Source organism: Lontra canadensis, unplaced genomic scaffold, assembly GCF_010015895.1.
Source record: "Lontra canadensis isolate GAN:19392208 unplaced genomic scaffold, GSC_riverotter_1.0 scaffold12, whole genome shotgun sequence".
Classification (NCBI taxonomy): Eukaryota; Metazoa; Chordata; class Mammalia; order Carnivora; family Mustelidae; genus Lontra; species Lontra canadensis.
Window position 1 is genome coordinate 8,563,783 of NW_022631006.1, and position 16,823 is coordinate 8,580,605.

Here is a 16,823-nt window from a genome sequence, read left to right on the forward strand (position 1 = left end):
GTAAGAAGGGGGGAGGGTGGCCTCGAGGCACCTCATTCAAGAAGAGTACTTCCAACCTTAAAACAGAAAATGTAGATTCAGGGTGCCCTCATGACAAGCACTTAGCAATGTCAGAGGCCTTCTTTGGCAGAGTGGCCTATGGTACCTATGGTCCCTCAACTTACCCTCTACCTTCTCTTTCCTTTGCTTTTCAAACACTGAGCAGACCTGAGTAATAGTGGTTGCCCCCTTTCCAATGAGCATTGTCTTCAGGAGGTTTGTGATTAGCATTGAGTGGAAGAGTGACGTTGCCACCCATGGTTAGTCAGCCTCAAGGAAATTTCCCTCAAGTCCATTTTGAGTGCCTGTTAAAGAAAAGGGAGTACCTATGGCCAGGTGTTGGGGTAAAGGTTGGTAATCACCATCTAGATGTGTGTTATCTCCAGACTTCACTGATGAGTGGAACTTCCTGGGGAACTTTCTAAATATCCAAGAGCTAATAAATCAGATTCTCCAGGAATACAGCCCCAAAACCCAGGAGTCAAAAAAATAACAAAACAACAACAAAAAAGTCCTGATGATGAGCCACTTTAACAACTGTAATTGAATCTAGATCCAATTCAGTAGAATCATCAGAATAAGAGTAAATGTGCTCAAAGGGATGACAGGATTCCTAATGGTACTACCTAAACACAGCCATTTATTCACCAGCATTAGGGAACATGTTTTTATTAAGCACCTATGCGCCAATGTGGCAGTAATGAAGATAAACACAGCCCTTAGAGTGCTTATCATAGACTACATGAGACACCACATATTCTAGGACTTGAATTCGGTCTTCTGTGTGAGGACATGGAGACAGCATAGCATATCTATCCTTTTTTTCTTTTTTTTTTTTTTTTTTTAAGGCAAGCCAATTGCTTGGCAAAATGTAGATCAAATGGCTCTTATATCAATTATATTACAAATATTAAGTCATATATTTGCTAAATGATATGGGACATTCAAAGAGGAAATTAAAATACTTTATCTTCTAAATGTGATTCAATAATAAAAGCCACAATTTGTTAAACACCTACTCTGTGCCAGGCATGGTTAGACATCTTCACATTTAATCTCCAAAATAACAGGGCAGGGCTGGCCTGCCTCCAAATCTGTATGCAGCACTGCCCCTCCGCCCACAGCCCTCTGAGCCTTGGTCCTACATGTCCTTGCTAACTCCAGACCTACCAGCTAGTTGCCTTGCAATGCTGGCCATTTTACCTAACTTTTCTCAGTGAATTTTCTCACCTAGGAAAATAGGATATATATAACTTACTTGGCAGAGCTGTTGCAAAGCAAAGTGATATGCTGTTTCTAAGGTATCAAACTCATGCTTGATGCATAGCAGGTGCTCAGGCAGCGCTAATTCTTTCCTGTCCCTAACTATTCTCTCTGGTTAGCTGGTACCCGCCCTATGAGATTCAGTCATCCCAAGTGGGAATCAGAACCGAAATTCTCAAAGTTCCCCAAAGGTTATATGAATCCACATGGGCTACACATTTACATAAAGGAGACACGCTACACATGTGGGGTTCCTGCATCCTGCGGCATGTGAAAAATACCAAATAAATGACCACAGCATTAGGTGTTGGGGAGTTTGGAGCAGAACAAAGACACTATGGACTTGGCAGCATGAAAAGTTCAGAATAATAGTGAGGCTTGAAGACAGAGGGGTTTCAGACACATTTTAAAATGAAGGCAGGTTCTCTTACAAAAACCACCTAAGAGTCTCACTTAAGAAGCAACAACCTCTCCATTTCCTTTCCACCATCTGCTTGGCAGCTGCAAACTAGCAACCATGCATGAGCACATCTCCATCCATCTTGGTCAGGCTGTTGTCCAAATGGGCTATGCCTGCTGGGAGCTCTAGTGCCTGGAACATGGCATCCAGCCTGATAGTCAGCTGTCAAGTGACAAAACCACTAGCGGAGATGACCCCTTCAACACCTTCTTCAGTGAGGAGAGGTGTTGGCAGACACATGCCCAGGGCAGTGTTCGTAGACCTGGAACCCACAGTCATTGATGAAGTCCACACTGGCACCCACTGCCAGCTCTTCCACCCTGAGCAGCTCATCAGAAGCAAGGAAGACGCTGCCAGTAACTCTGCCCGTGGGCACTACTGCATTGGCAAGGAAGTCACTGACCCTGTTTTGGACCATACTCACAAACTCGTTGACCAGGGCACAGGTCTTCAGGGCTTCTTGGTTTTCCACAGCTTTGGAGGGGGAACTAGATAGACAGATAGATAATAAAAAGGGCAAAAGTATACCCCAGGTAAGGAAAAGATGTCATTTAAGGTAGACATGAAGGTAAAAAAAGCCCAGGTGTGCTCAGGGGTTAATGAGATGCCAGGGATGCAGGATTTGTACAGAGATTTAAGACAAGCATTAGACCTAAAAGTTCAAGTGGGTTGGGTTATCAGTGATCTAGAATGCTGGTACAAGGAGATAGGTGATAGGGAGTCACAGTTTCCTGAGCAGTCAAATAACAGGATAAAAGCTACATGCTGGGGAATATTTATCTGGAAGTTATATACCAGATGGAATCGGGTGGGGCAAAGTAGAGGCCAACTGTAGGTAGTGGATGTGGCCCTATTTGAAAGATCCTCAACCAGACTCCTTCAGCTGTGACTTTAGGATTTCCTTTAAGTCACCATGTTGGGGTCCACATCCTTCCATTCCCTGTCCTTCACCCAAGCTGAGTATGGCCAAGGCCTTTGTCGCTTAGACTAAATAGTTTCGTGATCATCTTCTACTCTCCTATCCTATGGTACTCATATCCATCTAACTGCATTCACACTGACAACCTCACTCATTCATTTCATTTTAATAGTGTGCTTGGTATCATACACTGTCTCCGTGTATCTGTCATCTCCGTCCACACCGCCAGTCCCCTCTGTTAGACCTGTGTCATTTCTCGTCTCGTTGACTCCTGCCTCTTCTATTCAGGCCTCTATCGATCAAATCTCACTAGCATTCCAGCTAATAAAGAAAGCACACAGAGACTAGTACCAGACAGAGCCTTAAAAGTTGCCTCATCCAACCCTTACAAAGAGGAAACTGAGGCTCTGTGAGACAGAGTGACACTGGATGGCAGAGGAACTTAAACCCAGGTGTGTGGATCTCTGTGGCTGCTCTTGACACTGTGTTATAATGTTGCCTGTGTGATTATAGGGTGTGACAATTCTGTTTGCCTGATAAAGCACAAACCCAGGAACTGTAGAGCTAGAAATAGAGTCTAAACTTGGTGCTTAATAAAAATAAGAAAGTAAATCCTCATTTATATTTACAAGAAAGTAAAATACTCATCAACTTCCTTCTGTTTGAACCTAAGGCTACAGTCTAAAGAATCCCCTGAACAAACCAGGGTGTGGAAAACTACCATCCATGGTCCAAACCAGCCTGCTGCCTGTTCCTGTTTACATATATAGATATATGTGTATATACATATATCTATATATATATATAATATATTTATACTTAAAATATATAAAATATAAATATAAAAAACATATATATATATATATATATATATGTATTTTTTTTTCCTTTGAAAGGCATAGGGTGAGGGAGAGGAGTAGAGGGAAAGGGAGAGGGGAGAGAATCTTAGGCAGACTCCACATCCAGCACAGAGCTGATTGTTTTATTTTTTAAATAGCATTTATCAGTGTCTAAGAGATTAGAGTCTGCTTACTTCTTTATTGTCTGTCTTTTCATCAAATAATATGAGCTTCCTGAAAGTGTTGACTGTGTCCCAAGTACCAAGAACTGTGTCTGACCCATAATAAAGGTCCAAAGAGATCTGTGAAATCTTTTTGGGTGGTCTTCCCTCATCTGTCCCTGGCTTACCTGTCCAGCTTTAACTCTTCCTGTCCCCACAACCACAATCCACCCACTTAGAGTGGTCCAAGTGCCCAATGCTGCCTTGCAATGCATCCTCTACTTCTTCCCTCCTCTGCCTGGAATGTCCTTTTCCCTCTACGTTTGCCTAGTGAGCTCATGACTCTTACACAAGCCACTTCGAAGTTGCTTTCTGTTCCCTGTCTCAGGTAATCAGAGGTGATCATCTTCACCTTTCAGCTGGATCACAGAGAACATTCCATTCTCAGGGTTTTTTAATACACAAAGACCTCCTGTCCCTGAACTAGAGGTTCCCTCAAGGTATTTATCTTTATTCCCAGAGCTTAATACTTTACTTGGCAATACTGAACCTTAAGTTTTTTAATAAATTTTAAAAAGTAGGAAAGGAAGCAAGGGAGGAAGGGGAGAAGGAGAAATGAAAGAGGAAGAGGGGAAAAGAGGGAGGGAGAGAAAGAGAGAGAAGAGAAGATGAAACACCAACCTCTTCACAGAGTCTACGGCCTTGTTTTCGCAGTTCAGCATTTATTGCTAAACCAGCTGGTGCTGTATTGGAAAGTTAAGAGGGCGGCCCAGAGACATGATCTGCTCAGTGATTTCTTTTGAAGACTACTGTTTGCTATTGCCAACTCTTCTTGAAAATGCTACCACAGGGAAGAAAGGATGGGCCTTCACAACCAGACTTGGGGGGATGTTTCAAAGGCCCTTTTCTTGGGCCCCTCTGAATCCCAGACTTGGTAGCATGGTGGAAAAGAGCAGCATGGAGAACAGTTAGTGGGGACTGAGCAGTCTCAAAATTGCCTGGCTTCTAATGTTTTTAAGACATCCTCTGCTCTTCTCCAAGGCGTATTCAAGACCATCTGTGGCACCGAGCATTTTAAATGGAAGGTTTTATGACCCCCTTAAAGTATACCTAGGTAAGAGGACAATAGAGGATTATTTGCCTCGGATAAGGAAGCAATCAAAATTATTTTCCACCAGAATGAAATCTTGCCTTTTAAGGTAAATAGGAATTTTCACTTGGGTGAGGGATGCATAGAAGAGGGAAGAGAGACTGCAGCTGAGCAATTTGCATGTACTCCAAAGGGCATTCTGCATATGGCTATTTGTGATGGTGTGCCTTTAAAAATATAGCTCTCTTATGGATGCATTTCATTAGTTAAAAGAGTGACATTTCTCTGTATTAATGAAATAGAGTTAAGTTCTAACCAGATGAAACTGATATAAATAACTCAGTTCTAACTCATAGAGTTTTTACATTTTCATTGATGATAAATTGTTTTCCTGATTAAGTGAGAAATTCTAGCTGCTTCTGAGAAGAACAGTTGGGTGGAAAAGGAACATAAAGATGTATTACAGAGGATAGCAAAGCAATGCAAGTTTTCACATTTTTCTTGAACGCATATGACAGGGCACCAGTGGAAAGCCCTGTGGGAAATGATTTACAAGAGGTGAAACTTAGGCTCGGCTAAGTTAATTGAACTTGCCCTGAGTCACTCAGCACATCTGTGGCAAGAATGGGATTTGAACCCAGAGTCACTGAGTTATGATGCTGTTTCTAACCCCAGGAGCATTCACGTTTATACAGAGACAACGGGCCCATTATTGCAAATCTTAACACCAAAACAAACAAACAAACAAAAAAACAAAACAACAACAACAACAAAAAACCCTGCCTGCCAAAGCTGAATTCTATTGTTAATTTTACCAGGTTATATACCACGACACCCTACTAGTCTGGTAGGTTGTACCTCTGAATAGTCAGGGGTCAATCTTCACCCCAGAATGTGCAAGAAGGCTGTAGTCAGCTATTTTTACAGTTTAATGTTGTTTTTTTTTTAATTTTATTTATTTGTTTGACAGACAGATCACAAGTAGGCAGAGAGGCAGGCAGAGAGAGAGAGAGAGGAGGAAGCAGGCTCCCCGCTGAGCAGGGAGCCTGATGCGGGGCTCGATCCCAGGACCCTGGGACCATGACCCGAGCCGAAGGCAGAGGCTTTAACCCACTGAGCTACCCAGTGCCCCTTACAGTTTAATGTTTTAATACTACTTTTTTCCATTGTAATTTATGGGGAAGAAACTTGCTAAAGCAAGGACAGTTAAATTTTTCTAATTAAGGCCTTATTGAATTCAGGATTTGCGGTAATTCCACCCAAACTGAAGCTGAAATTTGTGCTATTTCTGAAAAAAAGATGAATAAGCAAATTCATATCATAATAAAGAACATATTTAACTTACTTAAGTTAATTATGTGTTTTTAAGGTTGTTGGCAGGGCATGGTTTGGAGTGAATATGCAAAATGACAGTAACAACTGCCAAACGCCAAGTGCCTGTGTGGCCAGGCCAAGAGTCAAGAGAAAGGTGACAAGGAGGGACCTTGCTACAATGAGCACAGGGTGTTGTATGTAAGTGATGAATCACTAAATTCTACTCCTTTTTTTTTTAAAAAAGATTTTATTTATTTATTTGACAGGTAGAGAGAGATCACAAGTAGGCAGAGAGGCAGGCAGAGAGAAGGGGGAGTCAGGCTCCCTGCTAAGCAGAGAGCCTGACGCAGGGCTCGATTCCAGGACCCTGAGATCATGACCTGAACTGAAGGCAGAGACCTAACCCGCTGAGCCACCCAGGCGCCCCTAAATTCTACTCCTGAAACAAATATTATACTATATGTTAACTAGAATTTAAATAAAAATTGGAAGAAAAAAGATAACGTGACATGTTATTGACTTCTGTCTATATGACAAACTTATGAGATGGTCCTATTTTACAGATAAGAAAATTGATAATACCTTTGTCCAAGGTATCACAGTAGGGGAGAATCAGCATTTCAACCCAGGTCTGGCTGGCTTCAAAGGCTGTGTTCTCACCTTCATGCTGTATTATAATAATTCCTAGTCTTCTGGGAGTCCAAAGGCCTCGTAAGAATAGGATGAAAGGTGAGAAGCAAAACACATTGAAAATGTTGCCTATGATCTCAAAGAGGTTTTGACTCAAGAATGCCTGTCTTACTGCCTATTTTAAAAAAGATTTTACCTATTTATTTGACACACAGAGAGCACAAGCAGGAGGAACCGCAAAGGGAGAGAGAAGCAGCCTCCTTACCAAGCAGGGAGCCGACATGGGTCTTGATCCCAGAATCGTGGGATCATGACCGGAGTCGAAGGCAAATGCTTAACATACTGAGCCACCCAAGGGCCCCATTACTGCCTATTTTTAAATTTCTTCTCTTCTGTTCATAAAAGTGGGGCATCTATTTGAAACCATTTTGCTAGCAGAATATGTTTTGGATAACTATATTAGAAAGCATCAGAACCTTCTGGTTTGCACATAGATTAATTCTGACTTTTCATTAGTTCCTCCTGAGGTGATTTTAGTGAGATTTTATTATTAAAGAGTTTATTTTTTATTTATTATTAAACAAAGAGTTGAGTATATCCATAACACTAATTGATAACAGTGGTCTGGTTGTTCCACGAGTTGGTCCAGTACAAAACTGGCACTTACCCTGGCATTAGGGTGCCAACAATGTGTTAGAGTCAAGACAGAGGTTGAAGGCAATGCCGCTCAGAGCTAAGTCAGAACCTGAGGCAGAAGTAATATTGAGCCTGTTTTTAAGATTTTGATATTTTCATTATGAATTTTTTGCTTTAATTTTTATTTTTTAAATATTGCATTAAGATATTATTCATATATTTTTTAAAAAGCTATTATGACTCTTGATCACTTTTGAATTTTTGATCACTCCCTTATATGTTGCACCTGAAACCAGTGCCTCACTTGCCTTACTTAGACCCAGCCCCAGATGAAGGTCTGCACGTGATGAAGAGAGTGTTTTTGAAAATAGAACATTTCCCATGAAAATCAATATTTCTAGCATCCCTTGTAAAAACTGGAAAATCTGGCAACATTGGACTTACCTTTTCATATGGCAAAAAGTGCCCTTATCCGAGTTGCGGTTGCCTCTACTCAGGAGTAAATGTTGGCCTCTTCTCTGCATACTTCCCACCCCCGCACTCCCCTCCCCAAACTTCCTGACCAATGCAGGTCCTGCCTGACCCCTGTAGGATTTGAGTTGAGCGTTCTGGGGCCTAGACCAAGTGTATAAATGTTATTCTCTAACATTCAGGAAACATGTCCTGCCGCAGCCTGTAACATCCCTTAGGATTACCGATGTGCCAGTCTTGACATTAAATCACAAGATAAGATCACTGCCAGCAAAACCCTGAAAAAACTCCATTGACCAGCACTGACGCATCATAGATCACAGTGCTGAGTGTGCATTTCGTGTTTTCCGTGCAGAGCAAACTTCTTTTTGCCTATCAAGGACTGAAGTGCTTTTTATCATCACTAATATTTTTTGAGCACTTAACAATGTGCCCAACTCTATGCTGAGAGCTTTATATATGTGATCTTCTTTAATCATCACAAAAATCACATGAGATATATCTATTTTAGAGACGCGGAAACTGAGTTACTAAAAGGTTGAGAATGTTGCCCCAGGATACATATCTGGTCAATGGAAGAATCTGCATTCAAACCCAGATGAAGGACACCAAGATCCTACCCTGTTTACCACTAGACACACTAATCGGCCCACTATTGTCTTTAGTAATAGGTATTCTATTATTCGCTCTTTGCTATATTCATTAATCGCTCTTTGCTATAAATTCATTAATCGCTCTTTGCTATAAATGGCTCTAACGTTTCACAAGCACATGGAATTTGAACCAAGTGTATACAACAGCTGTCCATTGTATTAAATTAATTTTAAGAGCCTATCTTCCTTGTTTTTGTGCCTTTTCATACCAGATTAATTTTTCAAAGGTTAATCACATGACACTTATTTTAATTATGCTTTTCTAGTCACGACAAATGACAGCATTTGACTTCTTGTTGGGTTCCTTTGTATTGTGTGACCAATGAGATTATTAATAAATGCCTTTTTATTATGTAGTCATGCTGTAGGTGCCCACAGGGCACGGGCTGGCCTCATGTATTTTATTCCACGTGCAGTGTCAGCAGGGCCTTGCGGATTTGCTAATGAGCTAAATCCCGTTAGTGCCACATGCCCCGGACTGCCAGAGATCTTTTAAATACATCACGGCTCTCAGAGACTCAGCTGGGTTCAGTTGGAGAGAGATTAACTTCTCATTCCAATTAGCAGAGAGTCATACTGTTGGAGGGAGAGCTGCTTATGGAGCCCCACACCTCGAGCCCTCTGACTGATGAACCAGTGGCCACTCAACAACAAACCCAGACTTAGAAAATGATGGCCTGAAGAAAGGTTTTTGATGCTGTTGTGGTTGTTACTGTTATTATTACCTATTCTGTGAGTGCCTTACAGGTCACCATCTCCTTCATGAAGTAGGCGATTAGGAGAGGGAGAGGCTGTTTTTTTTTTTTTTTTCCATGTAGAAATACACTGACTTCCATGTAGAAATACATCATCTGAAATGATGAACAATTAAAAGGTAAGGGAGTAGGGAACTTGAAGTAAACGTAGAATTAGATATTTATAATATTTGACCAGATTCCTCCACCACAAAATACTGGGTGTCAATGCTATTTTAAGTTCCATGTTTTATTTTTTCAGATAATAATAATACTAGCTAACATTTATTGAGCACATACAGAATTGGGTACTCTTATAATTGCTTTATGTGTGTTAATTAATTTAATCCTCAAAACAACTCTTGGGCAGAGATACAATTATTCTCCTCCTTTGTACTACTCCAGACAAAATGTGTAAGATGATGTCTCTGCTCATCCTGCATTTTTATCCCTTCTCATACCTTGTTCTTGAGTTAAATTAACATTTTAAGCTATGAATGTTGTAGCCCATGATTTTGTCCAGAGGGTTAAGTGGACAATTATTTTAAAGTGGAATGCTTTGGGGAATGAAAGCCAAGCCCAAATAGGGCCTCTATGAAGATATTACAGATGCACAGCATAATACAGAAGTTCCACAGACACAGAGAAACAAGAAAAAAAGGGTGCTTCTTCTCAAGTATAGTTCCTGATGAGAAAAAGATGTGCAAAATAAAGTACTTGGTCTGAAAATCAAGTAGAGTAGAAATGCACATCTTCTTTTCATTTAAGACTAAAAATGATTCAGAAAGACAAAATCTCAAACAAGCTCAATAGTTAAGAAAAAATATCCTGTTTAAATTAAAATTATCTCACCATAGCTCTGTAGTAAGACAAGCACACTATCCCAACAAAAAAGAACTCCAGAAGTATTCCTGAGTAGAAATCAATGTGCACACCCTAACCACAAAGCCCATCTAAAAATCAATGAGATTTGTTTTTTTTTTTTTTTAAAGAACTTGTTTTATAAGAGAATGTATTCTCTGCAAGCCATGAAAACCCAAGGAGTTATATTTGTGGGTCAGATAAATCTTTTTTCAAAAGTAAGGCCCCAGACTTAAAGATTAAGTATTATAATTTTTGTTTTAACAGAAGGCAAAGATAAGAAAGGATTCTAAATGTATAAATGCTCTCTGAACCTGTAACTGTATACACACACACACACACACACACACACAAATGGCTTTTAAATGGCCTCCCTATCTAGAGGCAGCCACAGGCAAGACTTGCTATGGGAAAGGGTTCGAATGGACATGCAAAATGTTCATGAATGTGCTTTTTCAAGAGTGTAATTGCTTCCTTATCCTTAATGTCTGCTGGGGAATCAGAGTGGCAGACACTGAGACATACAGCAGAGCCAACAAAGGATTCACTTAAAAAATGATAAAAGATTTGATGGGTGCATGTTTGCATATAGGTATGGGGGCACAGGTTTGTGTGGTAGTTGGGGGCACCAACTAACCAACAAAATTCCCGTGCATTCCAGAATCTCACTTTTCCATCTTATAAATAATAGTTAACCTTATCAAGGAAGCCTATTTGTTCCCTGTATTATGAAATTGAATTTACTCAGTATTTGGGTCCTAAGAGGCACCTTTTTTCTTTTTTCTTTATTAAAAGCAGCCTCAGAAGGATTCACCAAGTGAACGTCTCCTTTCTAAGGGTTGACACCCCTACCCCAGGTCTGGTTCCACCTCTCTCCCAAACTGGACCACGGCCTCTCTTCATGCCACTCTGGACCAGATAGGGGACTGATAACTACCTCTGGCCATCACCAAGCTGCCTTAGGCTCAGTGGCCTGTGGGCCTCTGGAGGGCCAGGGCTGTATCTTGCTCATCCATGTGTTCCCTGAATGTAGGACACAGATGCTTCATGGTCAGTAATGCTTTCCTAAATAAAGATTTCAGTTAACTAATAAAAATGTGTTTATTGACCCTGGTAAAGAGGAAAGCAGAAATGTTTATGATATCCCTTAATCTGCAAAACTTTATTATTTAAAATCAGGATATTTTTTTCCCATCATTAGTATGTTGCAAAATTTCATTTTCTAATTAATTAATTAATAATAATTAATTCATATCTTAGATATGAATAATTTGCCCAAAATGAGTATGCAGGAAAAAAACAACAAACTAGTACAGAAAGAAGTATCTTTGATGCCTCAAAATTGGAAAGTACAGTGTACTTGAAGAAAACAGATGAGCTTATAGGCTTTTAGGCTGAGTCCCTGGGTAAGGAGATTCAGCCTGAAAACCTTGGTGGGAGTGATGCCAGCACAGTGACTAGCCTTCCAGGACTAGAAACTCTGGGTTGAGACCATGATGGGAATAACTGAGCTTTGGAACTTGTGGTTTGCTATCCTCAAACTCAAATAACACTGATTTGTGTCAGAAATGTAATGTACTGATCTATTAGACAATATCTCTTAAATGTTCAGTATGTGCCAGACACGGTATTACCAACTGGCCAAGATAAGGGTCATATCTTTCACAAGGCTTGCAGTCTACTGGGGGACAGTACGAAAATAACTACCTTAGATTCCCAAGGTGTAGCTCCCAGACAAGTAACATTAACATTGCCTGGGAGCCTGCTGGAAATGCATGGTTAGTCCCTACCCCAGTCCTGCTGAGTCAGAAACTCTGGGGTGGGGTAATTTGTAGCCTAACAAACCCTCCAAGTGATTCTGATGTACCTTAAAGTTTGAGAACCAATGGCGTAAAGACTAATTACAGGCAGGGGTTTTCAACCCTGGCTTCATATTAGAATCAGATGATTCATACCTTCGCATACCAATTAAACAGAATCTCTATTCATTAGCACACTCTTCTTTAATCACTTATTCCATTTACCTGGCTTTAGTCATACTGTTGGAAATATGACCACACCAGGGATGTCACTGACATTTTACAATGTCCAATGTTCTCCCTGAAATTTCCTCTATTAGATTTGTCTTAGATGTACATTCTATTTTTAGCTCATAAAGGTCTAACTTCATAACAATTATTTCAGATGTCCAAGAAGCTCCAAATGTCCTTAGATACCTTTCATTAGCAACTGCACGATTTTCCCTTTTGAGTTTTATCTCTTGAGCTTGAAACTTTTTTCCCTGTTCAGATTAACTCCCACTGACGAAAAACAATAATCAGTAGTTGCAACTTACGAGTAAAGATTCTAATACAGAAGTGCTGAATGGAAAGTATTAATAAGGCTACAAAGGCTAACTGCAATTTAAGTTTCTTTGCTTTTGGCCGGAATGAGGATATCAAGTCTGTGTGGTAAACCTGCTTATCTTGTACTGATAAAATCTGATTGGAAAGCAGTTCTGCTCACCACAATGCCTCCAGTGCAACTAATCATGGGGGAAATGCAAATCAAAACCACAGTGAGATATTGCCTGACACCTGTCAGGAGGGCTTGTATCAAAAAAAGGGAACAACTGTTGAGAGGCTGTGGGGAAATCAGAATGATAGCATACTACTGATGGGAATGCAAAATGGTGAAGCTGCTATGGAAAATGGTGTGGAGGTTCCTCAAAAAACTAAAAACTAAAAATAGATATACCATATGATCCTGCAATCCCACTTCTGGGTATTTATTCAAAAGAATTGGGAGCAGGATCTTGAAGAGATATAGCACTCCTACATTCATCGTAGGACAGTTTGCAATAACCAAGATGTAGAAACAACCTAAATGTCCCTTGGCAGATGAATAGATAAATAAAATGTGGTACAAAGGCCCAATGTCATTCTCTTCAACTCTAAGAAGAAAGGAATTCTGCAATATGCAACAGCATGGATGGGCCTTAAAGACATTATACTAAGTGAAATAAGCCCATCACAGAAAGACAAATACTACATGATTCCATTTAGGAGTATCCAAATACTCAAATTCATAGACTCAAAAAGTGGAATGGTGGTTTCTGGCAGCTGGGAGGAGGGGGAAATAGGGAGTCTAACAGACATTAAATTTCAGTCAAGTAAGATAAATAAGCTCTAGAGCTCTGTTGTACCATCTTGTATCTATAGTCAATAACTGTCCTGTACACTTGAAAATTTTAAATTAAGTGGGTAGATGTCATGTTAAGTGTTCTTATCACAACAACTGCAACAAAAATCTGATTGGCATTTGGGTATCTGATTAATAAATCTGAAAATGAATTAATAGAACTTGGTAGATTAAAAAATCTTTCAAAACATGGCATCTGTGGAAGGGGGTGTAGTAAGTAGTGTCCTTGGTGGCTAAAAAGGTTATAAAATTTTTCATGTGAAACTGAAAAAAAAAAAATGGCAGTTCTGAGGGCAACATGTATGTATGGAAAAGGAAGAAGGGACTGGCTGAATACTGAGCCACAGAGAAGAAGAGGGCTCTTCTGTGCTGTTCCCCTTACCCGAACAGATGGCAGATGGGGTTTTTGTGGCAGGGTTGCTGAGCTGGGCTGCATTGGGGAAGTCTGTTGTCTGAGGTTTTAGTGGAAGTTTCGAGGTAGTTAGTAGGAGCAGGAGCCTGTGGGAGTGCAAGGTCAGAACCAAAGAAAGAGTGTAACACCAGGTCACAAATTTGCATAGAACTGGACAAAGAAAAAGAGAGAAAACCCAGAAATGAAGTCAAGGAGGGATGATAATAAAAGAAGTTTAAGGGGCACCTGGGTGGCTCAGTGGGTTAAGCCTCTGCCTGGGATCAAGCCCCGCGCGTCGGGCTCTCTGCTCGGCAGGGAGCCTGCTTCTCCCTCTCTCTCTCTGCCTGTCTCTCTGCCTACTTGTGATCTCTGTCTATCAAATAAATAAATAAATAAAATCTTTGGGAAAAAAAAAAAAAGAAGTTTAAGTTGACTCTTGGAAGAGCAGAGCTGACAACTCCCTTAGAGAAAAAGGTGTAAGAATACTCTAGACCCTAAAGATATATTTTCCAGTTTCTTTAATGAGCTAACACTGTGAATTGCTAAATCAGAAATCTTAACCCAGAAGAGCCCTCCTCAATCTGGGAAAGAAGACCCACAGAGCCTTAGGCCCCATTTAAGCAGCTGTGGACAAACCTACCTAGATGTGAGCCTTACCTCTGAATGGACTCTATTGTTCACTGGGGATTTTGCTAAAATGGCCAGATTCATTTTGCTTGGGTTTGCAATGGCAATAATGACATTTAAAATACCACCCATAAAACAACTATCATCCTCTGATTCATTTTTTGACATGTGCTTATATTTTACGGTAGTTTGAAAAAAACAGCAGTGAAGTTAATGCCTCATTACTTGAAACCTCTAAGGTTAGATCCTCCAACCTAAATCGAATCACAAAAATACATTTACAGCTAATTCACGTATTAGAACTACTTCTATCAATCATTGTTTGTGCACTTAGAGATTTGCATACATCTTGTATTCCTCTCCTTTCCAGCCACCCAGTTTTCAGCAAATCCATCACAGTCACAAAGCCGAAGTGTAGGAAATATGGCTGGAAACTGCAGGGGGAAAAGGAGAGTCTGACTTAAATTGGAGACATTCCTTCCCGCAACCACCATGGGAGGGCCAGAATAAGGTGAAATTTCTAATCTAAAGGCACAAGGTACACAACTTAAATTCTCTGCATCTCAATTTTTTCATTTCATAAGTCTCTACCGAGACCTCACAGACTTGTTAAGTAAGAATTATCATGGTCCTGTACAATGGTGGATAAACATCTTCACTTGGACTCCCAGAAGTCTTTTAGCTCTTTTCCATCACAATGGTGTATGAAAGATTGCTGACTATATTTCAGAGTACCTGGTGACCAACACACATGGACAGAGACTTTAAGATTCAAGAGACAGAAAGCCTTACATCTTTCAGAATGTACTGAAAGGAAAATGACCTCCTATGGAAATTAATATGAATTTCTCAGCTAAAGTCTGAGCACATGCAAAAGTGATGTCTAAGGGATAAGGCTTCATAGATAAGATTGTATATGTCCACGTGGTACAAACTGTACATAGATCTTATTACAAGTTATAGTAATTATAGGAGTAGCCCTTGCTCTATGTTCACTACGTGATGTTTAATTCTTCCATCTAGTCTAGGAGGTAACTATGAGTGTGTCCTTTTTAAAGATGAAGAAAGTGAGGCTCAGAGAGGTGAAGTGACTTACCTAAGGTCATGCAGAACAAACTATCAAGTGACAGTGCTAGGGTTTGACCCTGGATCTTCCTGACTTCAGAGCCAATGTTCTTAATTGTTACAGAATCTATCTTGAAAGCATGAAGTCACTTATTTCCAACATGTTTTCTTCTCAACTTCAGTGTGCCTCAGCTGTGGAATCCTTTCACATATTCCCAGATACATAGCTACCTGAACTGGGAAGACTATGCAATGGACTGAATATCGTGTCCCTCCAAAATTCATATTTTAAGACCTAATCCCCAAAGTGATGGTATTCAGAGGTGAGGTCTTTGGAAAGCGGTTAGTTCATGAGGATGGAGCCCTCATGGAAGGGATTAGCACCCTTATAAAGGAGGCCCAAGAGAGCTCCCTTGCCCCTTTTTCCAAATGAAGATATAGTAAGAAGACCAACATCTACGAACTAGGAAGCAAGCCCCTACTAGTCACTGAATCTGCCAGCGCCTTGATCTTGGACTTAAGCCTCTGGAACTGTGAGCAATAAATTTCTGTTTTTCATACCCAGTCTATGGTGTTTTGTTATAGCACCCGAACACTTGAATAGAATAAGACACTCCATCCAACTATTATAATCAGAATTCAGTTACATTAAAATTCTAGTTTAAAAAAAAACTGGATTGACCCTGTGAATTTATATCCTCTTCCTTCAGAAATCTCACTATAAAATAATAAAGGGGAAAAAGAAAATCTTAACAACTAAGAAAATGGGAGAGTTTGTCACTGGAGAAAAAAGGTTTTCAACCAGCTAAGCAGATGGTGAAGTGGTATCTGTTGGCACAGGAGGAGAAAGTCATAGCCCAGAATAAGCACAGAGTTTTACAGCTAAGAAGGATACCTACAGTCTGACAAAACCACAGAAAGGCTGAGTCTCAGAAACACCAAAAATAATGAAGCCGAGAGCCAGAGTAAGATGTGGAATGAAAAAAAAAAAATTATAATTAATTGAAAGTTGGTCAAGGAAATGATGACTCAGCGCCTCCAATTCCTCTTTGCACTTTTACGGAGTACCTTCAGGACATTCAGGCATCTACCCCATAGACACGGATGTCAGAAGTTTCCTCTCTTAAGAAATTCTTAAGAAGGTTTCAAGAGAAGATCTTCAGGAGTTTCTTAGTGTTTTTTTTTAGGGCTCCTCCTGCTACTGTTCTGCATCTTATTATACAACAGTTAAATAGTTCTGTTGGTATATAACACAAAGCCTCAATCAGACTTTTTGTTATCTCAATTTAAATATAAGTAAACAAGCTAAGGTCACCAGACATTTGAGGAACTCCCCTAGAACGTTAGAAAGATACAAAAATAAACAGTAAGACACATAGCCCTCGGAAAAAAACAATTTGGAGGACAGGGAAAACTTTAAAATATCTAATCAATACTCTCAGATTTGAAGAGACCATGAATCTGTAAGTTGATACATCCACAAAACAAGC

At 40.1% G+C, this 16,823-nt stretch overlaps 1 pseudogene; it reads left to right on the top strand.

Annotated features, from left to right (window-relative positions):
- Positions 1-1,819: 1,819 nt before the first annotated feature.
- Positions 1,820-2,258, top strand: LOC116867390 (annotated as a pseudogene).
- Positions 2,259-16,823: the final 14,565 nt, after the last annotated feature.